This window comes from Oryctolagus cuniculus, chromosome 6 (genome assembly GCF_964237555.1).
Source record: "Oryctolagus cuniculus chromosome 6, mOryCun1.1, whole genome shotgun sequence".
Taxonomy (NCBI): Eukaryota; Metazoa; Chordata; class Mammalia; order Lagomorpha; family Leporidae; genus Oryctolagus; species Oryctolagus cuniculus.
In genome coordinates, this window is record NC_091437.1 from 46144780 (window position 1) to 46157378 (window position 12599).

Sequence of the window (12599 nt, forward strand, 5' to 3'; positions counted from 1 at the left end):
GAGGGAGTGGGAAAGGGGAGGGTTGTGGGTGGGAGGGACGGTATGGGGGGGGGAAGCCATTGTAACACATGAGTCGTACTTTGGAAATTTATATTCATTAAATAAAAGATAAAAAAAAAAGATACTGTTCTATAACTATAGATTATTTAAATGTGAATTCTAGAAGTAAATTGTTTCCATTTTATTCTGTTTGTAGATAGGGTGATTACAGTATTTTGTTGTTGAAAAGTCTACTAAAATAACCCAGAAACACAGCAAGAATTTTATCTTCTTAAAATAATTTTTAACATTTTTCTCTTTGTTTTATTACTGTTTGTTAAGTGGTTATGTAAGTACTCAAATGGAACATGATAGAATTGCAATTATTATTTTTAGGATAATGTTTTACAAACATACATTATATAAATGGGAAGGCTTATTAGCAAATTGCTTCAATTTTATTCTGTTTCTACACCAAGTAATTTATTTTTGATGTTGCTCTTTAACAAGTCTCTTCTACCAATCCAGAAAAATGGTGATAATTTTGTCTTCTAAAGTATTTTCCAATACTTACCTCTAGTTTCTCTACAGTAGTTATGTGATTACACAATTGTTCAAATTGTTCAGTAGAACTAAAATTTTTAGGATAGTGTTTATAAATTTATTTTAAATTTTCTTTCCTTTGATCTCTAGATAATATGAAGATAGGATTTCAATTGTTGATGTTTGATAAGACTTCAGTCACATGAACTGTAGGTGTAGAGTTTTACATTAACAGTTACATAACATATGGAGACATCTGAAGTTCAAGGTTTATTTCTGTATACCAGGATCTGAATTTACTCTGGTTAAATACCAATATATTATATAAACAAATGTTAGTTTAAGCAAAATCTGTTAAGATAGTTGCTTCTTCTGGATGTCTTAAAAAAGGCAATCTAGGATAAAGCTATATTCTTAATTTTCTCCCATCAAACATATCCATAGGGATATGAATTTTCTTTTAGGCATCATAATCTTACACCTGTTAAAGGCAAAACATATCTTTAAAATACAGGGGGAAAGGTCATTTTTCCATTCAATTATTATTTATAGCCATTGTCTATATTCCCACAAAACTGGAGTCCTTTTACTTTTTACATGTTAAGCTTCTTATTCAGTAAAGTATTAAGCATTTTCACTGTAATGTAAGTTGAAAATATGTTATCTCAAAAACTAAAAAAGTAAGGAAGGGAGAAGAAAGGAGGATGGGAGGAAGGGAGGGAGGGAGGAAAGGAAGAAGGGAATATCACTGTGTTTTGGGAGTAAAAAGAAGGGAATATCACTGTGTTCTTAGAAGTATATCTACAAATCACATTGATTTGGTTAAAAACTATTAAAAATTAAAATAAAAAATACAGGAAAAATCTACATATAGTCTCCTTAGCTCCTCTGTGAGGTGGTGGTTCACATTGACAGGTTAAGATTGGAATTTCACTGTGAAAGGCAAGTAACAAATTCTTCACAATCAGGTTCCATCATTCACATATGCAGATGCTTCCCACTTAATTATGGGGTTATATCCTTATAATTACATCTTAAGTATAAAAATGCATTTAATACACTTAAGTATGAAATATCCTAGCTTAGAAATACAGTGCACTGCAGAGTATCAGTTGTTTACACCGTGTAATCAGGGGTGGACTGGGAGCTGAGGTTTGTACCTGAGGCCCACCATCCTGCAAGCTCTTCTCCCCCAACTCAATCCAGCCAAGAATTGGAAAATAGACTCAAAATTTAATTTGTTGATATCTGACGAGGACTATGATGACTATATGAGCCACAGATTAATCTAGACCACACAAAATGATTCCCATGTGATGATTTTAAGTGTTCAATTCATGTTTTCCCCTGTCCATTCTATGCATAGATACTATAAAAGCAAAACAACAATTACAAATATAGGCAAACTTCTGATTGAGTCAGGGTGGGTGTGGGCAGAGTGAAAGAATTACCTGTCAAAATAAATCTTGTGGTCAACTGTTAGCCCCAGGCAAGGAAAAACCCAAGAACATTGTGGAATCACATTCTTGAACATAAAAGGTTCCTAGGAGTTTTAGAAATAAAAACTGAGCATGTTTTTTTTTCTTTAATAGATTACTTTTCTAGAGCACTGAGAAGTTCACAGCACAGCTGAAAAATAGGTACAGAGATGTCCCATATACCTCCTGCCCCCACACATGCATAGCCTACTCCATTACCAACATGGCTCACCAGAGTAGTACATTTGTTACAGCTGATGAATGTACATTGACATGTCATCAACACCAAAAACCAATAGTTCACATTGGAATTCACCCTTGGTATTGTATATTCTTTTGGCTTGGATAAATGTATAATGGCATATCTACCATTATAGTATCATACAGAGTACTTTTGCTGCACCCTCGAAATCCTCTGCTCTCACTATCCAGCCCTTCGCTCCTCTAACCACTGGCCACCACTGATCATTTTACTGTCTCCATAGTTTTTTGCCTTTTCCAAAATGTCATATCATTAGAATCATAAAGCCTTTTAGGACTGGCCTCTTTCATTTAGTAATATGCTTTTAAGTTTCCTACATGTCTTCGTGGGGGAGGTCTGGCCCAGCCCTGGCTATTGTGGGCATCTGGGGAGTGAAGCAGTGGTTGGAAGGTCTCTGTCTCTCAGTCTCCCTGCCTTTCAAAGAAGATGAAAATAAATAATCAGATTTTTTAAAAATACATTTTTTTTGGTGGAGAATTTAAAACAATGTAAATACAAAGAGCTCAGATGTGGATGGAGAAGAAGACATTGGATGATTTGCTTACGGATAAAATGTGACAATCATTAAAGAGTACAGTGAGTGAATGAATTAATTAATTATAATATTGAGAGAAAATTATTATTGGACCTGTCAGGAAGAGAATTTACAGTTAACTATCAATGTAGAAGACACTAAAAGAGGTGCTATTTGGGTTTTAACCTGGAGAACCTACCCAGTATACAGGGGGCAAGCTCAGGTGGATCCTGATACCCTAGGTAGAGCTAATTGGTTCAGAGATAGACATGTGATCTAAGTATAATGGGATTTGATCTTGGGCTTTGGGGTTCTGGAACTGAGCAGCACCGAGACTGAGAGTCTGAGTCATATTAATGCAGTACTCTAGGGATTAGGTCTGTGGACTTGAACCTTGTCTTGTACACCAACATTTAGCAAATGTCCTGTGTCAAGTACTCTTTCTACTACTTCTCCCCATCCTTACTTCCAGTTTTTGGGCTCAAGCTAGCCTAATTACATTTCCATTGTTTAAAACTAGAAATAATAATTCAAAACAAACCACTTGAAGTAGTACTTACATATTATTGACAAAAATCTTACCTTATTATTATTATCAATAAAATTCTAAATACTACTTGTAAATTTTCCATGATGTTTATTTCAGCACAAGTAATACAGCTATGGAAATTTTAGGAGAGAAAGTTTAGACATCAGAGAAGTAATAATAGCTGTCAATAAAGAGGAAGAATGTGAATTTTCCATTTGAATGACCAATGTACTACATAATTCTCATATTTCTCACTTTATAAGTGGAAGATTGATGGAAAATATATCAAAATGTAACCTAGGTCCATACAGACTTGCTTGCAAACTACTAAAACATTTAATATAGATTTTCAAGTCTTATTGTTATTAAATAGCCTCATTTTTATAATCAAGGGAATTGAGGTGAGGGCACATTGAGTCCTTCCAGGTCAGGAGGATAATTTTAGGCAAATACTGATTGTAGAACCTGTCTAATGCTCATTGGAAATAAACACATTGCTAAAGAAATATCTCCTGAAGACTGGAAGTGTAAGGAATAAAGAAGGGTAGCCTATTCGTTAGCGATGGCTTACTGCTGATCACTGCTTGCTTTGCCATGTTGTAAATATTTAGGTTGTTAATTGTCTAGACATTTCATTAATATCTCTTAAAGCATGGGAGATATTTATCCACTTATGAGTCACTGTGGATATGAAAAACAAATAAATGAAATTGCTCTCATAATGTGAAATATTGCAACATAGTAATAATTTGATGTCCTTAAGATTTCAAACTGAATGTTGATTAGGTGGCAATATATTATGCTAAAATTTTCATCTCAGAAATAGTTTCATTAATCTAGCATTTCAGGTGGGGCTCTTTGTAATTATTGCTCCCATAATTAAGAAGATTCTATCTCTCATGCACATGATTATGGATATAAACAGGAAACAACAGTTTTACTCTTCCTATTATCATTGTGTATGGGAAACTGCTTACAGGGCCATCTAAGGGAAGCCCTTCTACTTCTGAACTTCAACTACAGGAAAATTTTTACTTTTTGCATTTTCCTTATACAATTATGGTGAAATTAAATGAATATAGATCTTCTATCACCCTGCAATATTTAATAACTTTGAAATTTTCATTTCATCTGCTAAATAAAGAAAAAGAATGTATTAACTTGGGTCAAAGAAAAGTAGAATCAATTTTTAAAATAAGTGCATATTATTTTTATAACTAGGGAAGTGCACTTTACTATTACAATAAGTAGAGTTAATTCAAGATTGTTTTTCCCTCCTGTTGGTACTTTTTGGATCCTATATTTAAGTGTGCTATATCATATTCACATTTTGTTTTCAAAATAAAAATTAAAAATGGCTTTTTTTCAAATTATAAAAGTATACAGAGACTCGCAAAACTGGGACAAAAGACAGTAGTCACACTTCTCCCCACTTCTTCTCTAAGTACAGCTAAAAACCCTGAACAATATATATGAAGGACCTTCAAAAAGATCATGGAAAATGCATATTATGAAAAAACTAAGCATGGATTTCGAAGTTTTTCCACACCAAAATAAATGTATCTTATAATTTCAATGCCAGAAACTTTTTTTTTTTTTTTGACAGGCAGAGTGGACAGTGAGAGAGAGACAGAGAGAAAGGTCTTCCTTTTGCCGTTGGTTCACCCTCCAATGGCCACCGCGGCCAGCGCGCTGCGGCTGGCGCACCGTGCTGATCCGGTGGCAGGAACCAGGTGCTTTTCCTGGTCTCCCATGGGGTGCAGGGCCCAAGCACTTGGGCCATCCTCCACTGCACTCCCTGGCCACAGCAGAGAGCTGGCCTGGAAGAGGGGCAACCGGGACAGAATCTGGCACCCCAACCGGGACTAGAACCCGGTGTGCCGGCACCATTAGGCGGAGGTTTAGCCTATTGAGCCGCGGCGCCAGCCAATTCCACAAACTTTTAATGAAAATATTTCTTTTTATTTATTTGAAAGGCAGACTGACAGAGTAAGAGGGACAGAGAGAGAAATTTTCCATTTGCTGTTTTACTCCCCAAAAACCCACTACAGTTGGGCTGAGCCGGGGCAAAGCCAGGAGCCAGGAACTTCATCTGGGTCTTCCAGGAGGGTGACAGGGATCCAAGTACTTGAACCATCATTTGCTGCCTTAGCAAGAAGCTGGATCAGGGTATGGGAGTGGGGGGATAACCAGAACTTCAGCCAGACACTCCCAGATGTGTTGTGGGTGTCCCAAGCGGTGGCTTAACCTGCTGTGCTACACCACCAGCCCCTTCACAACCTTTTTGAAATACTTACTGGAACACAAATAAGAAGGATAATCTGAAAAGACACACTGGCTAGTTAATTTGAAAAACATGGCAGCTAATTCCCTAGATTCACTTTTTTGCTTCATAATATAGCCCAAACTGGGTGCTAGAGTTGTGAACAATCTGGAAATGCCAATAGGCTGAAACAAAACTAATCTCTTACCCCTAAAGCCTGCTCTTTGTAGACAAGGGACCAGAAAACAAGCAAGACAGAGAATATTTAATTAATAACCACCTGTGCAGAAAATTTAACCTAGGATGCATGAGCCCACTCTTCTTAGAAAGCCTGTTTGTAAGGCTATCCATTGTCTGGCATCTGGGAACTTCCTACGGTTCCTACGCAGATGAAACTTTTATAGGCACTTATTGTGCCTAGCCTGGTTATAAATAATGTGGCTTATGCTACACATCTGCCTTCCTTCTGGGAGCCTTGAATTTTAGTATGTTAAGCATTGAGTACCTATATGCTAAACCCTCACCTCCCCACCAAAGACTACCATGGGCGTTGTGTCTGTAATGAGCTTCCCTGGTGAATACACTTCATACCTGTTGCCACAGTTCACTTTTGAAAAAATGATGTGAATCCTGTGTGATTCCCGGGAGAGGACGCAATCATGTGCCTGATTTCCTGTGGACTTCACTCTGTAGGGGCTTTTTCCTCTGCAGGTTTTGTTTTAACCTTTCACTTTCATAAAATGTTGGTGAACTGTATGTTAATGCTGAGTCTATGAGTCCTCATAGTTAATCATTCAACCTGAGTATACTTGACAACCCCTGGCACACCGCCTTAATCCAACCCAATACCACAGAAACACCGGTGATCCACTCCCTCCTGTCAGTAGTAGCTGAAGAGGAAGCCTCGATTTGCACCCTTGCTCAGTTCTGAGGTGCCCCAATCCCTGCAAGAGTTAGTGAGAAGCACTTATGGGGCACCTCTCTCCCTCCCAACCAGGACAATATCAGTGGAGGCCTAGAGGGGATCCTAATCTCCCACTGCTGCCCAACAGGAATGAGGTGTGTTTGCCCCAAACCTAGGTTGTCAAAGGAGGCCTACTGGCGAACATGGGTTTCCTCTTCAACCAGGCAGTTTGAAGGTGCCATCTCCATTTCCCTGCCAGCTGAATATCAGAGAAGGCCTACCAAAACAGTATGTTTCAATAAGATGAAATATCTTAACATAAATCCCCAGATGTGTAGGATACAATTATTTTAAAATCAAGTTTAAGAGATCACATGGCCAGCGCCACGGCTCACTAGGCTAATCCTCCACCTAGCAGCGCCGGCACACCGGGTTCTAGTCCCGGTCGGGGCGCCGGATTCTGTCCCGGTTGCCCCTCTTCCAGGCCAGCTCTCTGCTGTGGCCAGGGAGTGCAGTGGAGGATGGCCCAAGTGCTTGGGCCCTGCACCCCATGGGAGACCAGGAGAAGCACTTGGCTCCTGCCATTGGATCAACGTGGTGCGCCGGCCGCAGCGCGCCAGCCGTGGCAGCCATTGGAGGGTGAACCAACAGCAAAAAGGAAGACCTTTCTCTCTGTCTCTCTCTCTCACTATCCATTCTGCCTGTGCAAAAAAAAAAATCACTTATAAACTGTGTGTGTGTATGTGATATTTACTGAATACATCCTATGGTGCTATGATCTGCTAAAATTTTAGTGTGAATTTCAGAACTTTCCTGGATGTCTATAGTCATAAAAATTGTAATCATTCACTGAACGGTATTACTCCATGCATAGTATGTACTTTGTTATTATTTAATAGTCATTATTCCTTCATTCTGCATATACTTATTGAACTGCTACTTTAACCAGCATAATTCTAGGCTTTGAAAATATATTGGTGAATAAATTAGACATGCTCTGTTTCCTTATAAAATGTACAATATGGTGGATGAGGCTGCCACTAAATAGTATCGCCAAGAAAGCAACAATTACAGATTGTGTCAAATTCTGACAACTGTAACTAATACTTTAGTTAGCACTGTGGTATAGTGGGCTAAGCCTCTGCCTGTGGTGCCAGCATCCCATAAGGGTGCTGGTTCTACTCCCAGTTGCTCCTCTTCTGATCCAGCTCTCTGCTGTAGCCTGGACAAACGGTAGAGGATGGTCCAAGTGCTTGCACCACTGTACCGGTGTGGGAAATCTGGAAGAAGCTCCTGGCTCTTCGCTTCAGATTGGCTCAGCTCTGGCTATTGTGGCCATTTGGTGAGTGAACCAGCAGATGGAAGACTTTTCTGTCTTTCCTCTTCCTCTCTCTGTCTATAACTCTACCTCTCAAATAGATAAATAAAATCTTAACGAATAATAATACTTTAAAATACCCATGTGTGTTTGTCATGAGGCAGGGCTTCCAGACTATCCTGTTGGATGATGTGACCAGTCCTCTGGACTGTGCAGGACAATCTTCCCAGGTCACCTCCAAATGCTATAGGACAGATGGTAAGAGAATACCCATTCACAGCTTTATTCCCATATGTCAGCTCAAAGAAGCTACAAAACACATACCTTTACTCATGCTACTCCCATAAGATTTATGGGTTACTTCTCGAGGGTGGAATGTTAGATCAGACCAACATGGGGAAAATGGGAAGTTCGTGTCATTGAATGAAGGAAGAAATATAGAAGTCTGCCTTGGAAGCAGCATAGCATATGCATGTCAAATGCCCAGCACATGCCCAATAAACTTGTAGGTGAATCCCAGCCCTCCCCTGGTGATATCTTGGGGGAATCTTGCCAGCCCAGTGCCAGGAGGTATTATTAAGTCTAATAACACTGCCTTGATAAAGCCCTAAGAGGAATTTCATGAGTTCCCTGCCCAGAAAGTCCTCCGTCCAGCAAAATTCCAGAAGAGGGAGAGGGAAGGAGAAACACTGGGTCCATTAAGCTTCACTAGTCTGCTTACTGATAAAAAATCCATCTGTGAGAAGAAAGGGTAGTAGCTAGATATTAAGATACCATAGCGTGTTTATTACCAAAGGGAATAAAATACAAGAGCAAAAGAAAGGGATGGGGATAGTAGACTTAAGAGAAGCTTCCCAAGGAGCCAGGACAAAATGTATAAGTTTTGGTTTCAGGTAGAAGGCAGCTGCCTTAATTGAAACAGAAACAAGAGAAGTGAGGATGAGTGCAGATATAGATTGCTTTGTAGATTGCACGGTTTGAACAGGAATTGCCAAAATATGAGACAATATCATCTGCCTAGAGAGCAAGCATGTAAATTGGGTGGTCTGAGGGCTGAAGAGGGGAGAGGTTTTAAATAGCTATTTTGGAAAAGCAAGCTGAAGATAACACTAATAACTTGCCAGCCTTAGTTAAGAGCCTGTAGAATCTGTCCTATGGGGCAGATTCTAGCCATTTTTAGCTCCTTGATTGCAGGCAATGAAAAGGCAAGGGAGTAGGTATTAGAAGAAAGTGCTGTAGTGAACTAAATTTTAAAAGAGAAAGAAAAAGACTGCCTTCCATTTGGGAGGAGAGGGAATGCTGTATGAAGAAAATAGATGTGATCTGGGGAAGAGAAGGTTATTGTTCTAGGAGAAAAAATATCCTGAGAGAAAAAGGGAATAGACGGGTCTGGGGTAAATGGGAAAAAAGCCAGATAGTGATAGATTTTTGACATAGGATTAGCAATGTCTTTTTGTCTTTCAAACAAAACATAATTGTATATAGCAGCAGTTTGTCACCTGATTTTGTGAAATTGGTTCTATATTTCTTTTAGTCTCTTAGACCTGACCAACTATCTATGCCTCAGGCATCTCCAGCATTTTTAGCTACTGCAGAGATGCACAAGTCAATGACAAGTGTATTACAGGTCTTCAAAAAGTTCTTAGAAAATGTGTATTATAAAAAAATTATGTATGAATCTTAAGTTTATTACAATGAAGCAAACATCTTTTTTTAAAAGATTTATTTTTTTATTTACTTGAAGGAGTTATAGAGAGAGGTAGAGACAGAGAGAGAGGTCTTCCATCCGCTGGTTTACTCCCCAGATGTCTGCAACGGCTGGAGCTGTGACGATCCGAAGCTAGGAGCCAGGAGCCTCCTCTGGGTCTCCCATGCAGGTGCAGGGGCCCAAGCACTTGGGCCATCCTCTACTGCTATCCCAGGCCAGAGCAGAGATGCTGGATGCTGGATAGGAAGAGGAGCAGCCAGGACTAGAAGTGGTGTCCATATGGGATGCCGGCGCTTTAGGCCAGGGCGTTAACCCACTGCGCCACTGCAGGGGCCCTGACAAAGATAACTTTAAATCCTCTGTTATGACTCATAGAATGACAAATGCCCTAAACAGCGCTCTGGCCTCAGAATCAGCCCTTAAGGCATTCAGATCTGGCTAAAAAGCCCCTGAGAGCATTTCAGGCATGGAAAGCCAAGACACTCTGGCAAAAAATGGCCTACATGAATGATTTCTGTCAGTGAGATCCCAGTGGAAAGAAGAGGCCATCAAAGAAGGAGGTACCTTTCTCTGAAGGGAGGAGAGAACTTCCACTTTGCTAATGGCCCTGTCTAAATAATGTCGGAGTTTGTGAACTCAAGAGGCTTCCATAGCCTTGGCAGCTCAAGACAAGAGCCTCGGGTGATCACTGATGTCATAAATGAGATTGTCAATTGTTAAATCAACAACAGGAGTCACTGTGCACTTACTCCCCATGTAGGACCTCCGTCCTTAATGTGTTGTACTAAGGTAAAACTTGTCTTCAAACAGTACTTTATACTTTGTGTGTCTGGGTGCAAACTGTTGAAATCTTTCCTCAGTATAGAGTTGATCTTCTGTATATAAAGCTAATTAAAAATGAATCTTAATGAAGAATGGGATGGGAGAGGGTGTAGGAGATTGGATGATTTGCAGGTGGGAGGGTGGTTATGGGGGGGAAGAACTGCTATAATCCAAAAGTTGTATTTTTGAAATTTTTATTTATTAAATAAAAGTTTTCTATTAAAAATCCTCTTTTACATGAACTGTTTATTCAAAATACTTTGTTAACACGAATTCTCTGAGAAATGCAATTGTGTCACACTTTGGCAATTGTTAAAATTCTCTACACTCCAGTAACACCTAACTCTTTAAACCCCATGCAACATGGTTATCCTACCATTAAAAACAAGAACCTCCCTAGGAAGAGTGCTACATATGTTGAAATTAGTGAAGCTTAAAAAATGCTTTAGCTGGCGGTTGGTGATTAACAAAACAAGCTACTTTTATCACAACAGCAAAAACAAAGTGGTCAAGCAGCTGGTTGGCAAGTGAACAAAGCAAGGAAGAGATTGGACTGAAAATCTGGATTTCTTGGTGGTTTTTTGTTTTCTCTTTCATTTTGGTTTGACTACTAATATACAAATATTTTTAATTTGGGATTTTCTTATTTTTTTTAGCAAGATGCTTGAATTTTTTAAATTGGCAGGTATAATTGCATTACTAGTACAGTGAGAAATTATCCAACGAGGGAGGGAAGGAGAACTATTAAGACACAAAACTTGGCTCTTTGCTTCCTTTCCATCACTGCCAAGAAACAAACATGAATCAGTTACATCACTGTCAAGTAGAAGGAAACATACAGTAATTTAGGGACAAGGGCACAGTCGAGGACAATATCACAATCAGGGTTTCCTTTCCTTTTCAAAATTCAAGTTTTGCTTGGCTGTGTACACACTAGTCCAGTGGGCAATGGCTTTTCCTCCTCTCTTCGTAACAGTAAATAATGCCAGTAGGGAGTTCGCTGTATGGACCAGATGAGGACTGATCTGACTTTCCTTTAAAATCTGGAATTCCTTTGTTAGCTTCGGTCTTCGTCTCTGCTTGCCTTTGGAGGGATGAGGGCACGGAGGTAATTGTGGGTGGGTGGAGACAGGATACAAGGCCCTACCGTCATCTCGATCACAGCTGTCAAATGAGATGTGCATCCTTGGTTCTGAGTCACTCAGGCTTGTCCTTTTCTTTTCCTGACGCACCACTTTCCCCTTGGATTGCGTAAAATTCTAAACCCTTCTAATTACTACTGTTGGTGGTCCTTTGGGCAACCTGGTCTGCTCGTTCGGAACATGATACAGCGACAGGAGTCCTGGTCCCCGGTCCCGTGAAGATCTCAGCACACCTGGACAAGCTAAACCACCTTCCCCACCCAGTTCCGACTCCGCCCAAACAAGAAAGGAGCGGTCCGCCGCGCCCACTCAGCTGGGCGCCCACTGGTGCGCGCATGCGCAGAGCCAGCACAAACCGGCGCCCACGCAGGCATCTTGGGTGTCTGCAGAAAGGTCTGTCTCGGAAAGGCCTAGCTTCCTCGTCGCCTTGTACATGTACAGAACGCTAGAGTGGACAGGATGAAAAACACGGAAAAGAACCCTTCTGTCAACATCGCATTTCCGTCTCAAACCACCCACTTCCGCTTCCTCAGCCGGTTCCGGTCCCGCCCTCTACTTCCGGTTGCCTTCGGTTCCGCTGCGGACGGTCCCTACGTCTGCTGCCGCTGGTTCCGCTCCAGGTGAGGGGATGCAGGGCACCCCGACCCGCTGCCGGCGGTGACGCCATTGGGGCTGGGTGGTTCCGGCTTTGCGGTTCATCGGCGTGGCCTGCACCGCGGCTCTCATCGGCGTGTTGGAGGCCGTGTCTGCCGTAGTCCCACCCCCAGGCCCCTGGCTCCGGCCCGCTGGTGGCCGAGGCCGTCTTCACTTCAGGCTTTCTGGCCTGTTTCGGGGCTCCCCTGCGTTCTCGTAGGCTTTGTGCCCTTAGCGTCATTTCTCTTGCTTGTGGAGCACGGCCGTCTCTCCCCTGACCCTGCTTGTGGAAGGCATCCCGGCCCTCTTGGTCCTGGAGCCCGTGCCGGCCCTGTGATGCTGTCCCGTGCCAATCACTTCGCCCAGCTCTGTCCTCTGCACCACTTCGCAGTTGCTACAGTTGTCCTGCTCTGGCTGGGAGTGGACAGTTCCTCACAGTTAACCTCTTCTGGGCGATGAAGTTAACCCCACCCCTTCCGCTTTACTTTCCAATTTCCGCCTTTG

General features: G+C 41.2%; 2 protein-coding genes across 6 annotated transcripts in view; both read left to right on the top strand.

The window, feature by feature from the left end:
• Window positions 1–11970, top strand: part of LOC138850205 (uncharacterized) — a 50062-nt gene extending 38092 nt beyond the window's left edge. The window contains exon 2 of the mRNA XM_070076390.1: window positions 7694–11970. The gene's annotated coding sequence lies outside the window, so the exon portion shown is untranslated. The remainder of the gene's footprint in view (window positions 1–7693) is intronic.
• UBLCP1 (ubiquitin like domain containing CTD phosphatase 1) overlaps window positions 1–12599 on the top strand; it is a 69496-nt gene that overhangs the window by 36629 nt on the left and 20268 nt on the right. For 3 of the 5 annotated variants that reach the window (XR_011389882.1, XM_002710346.5, XM_017341231.3), the window contains exon 1: window positions 10503–12082. The exons of the other annotated variants lie outside the window; for them this stretch is intronic. The gene's annotated coding sequence lies outside the window, so the exon portion shown is untranslated. Of the gene's footprint in view, window positions 1–10502; window positions 12083–12599 lie in introns of those variants that run through there. 5 annotated transcript variants of the gene reach the window in all.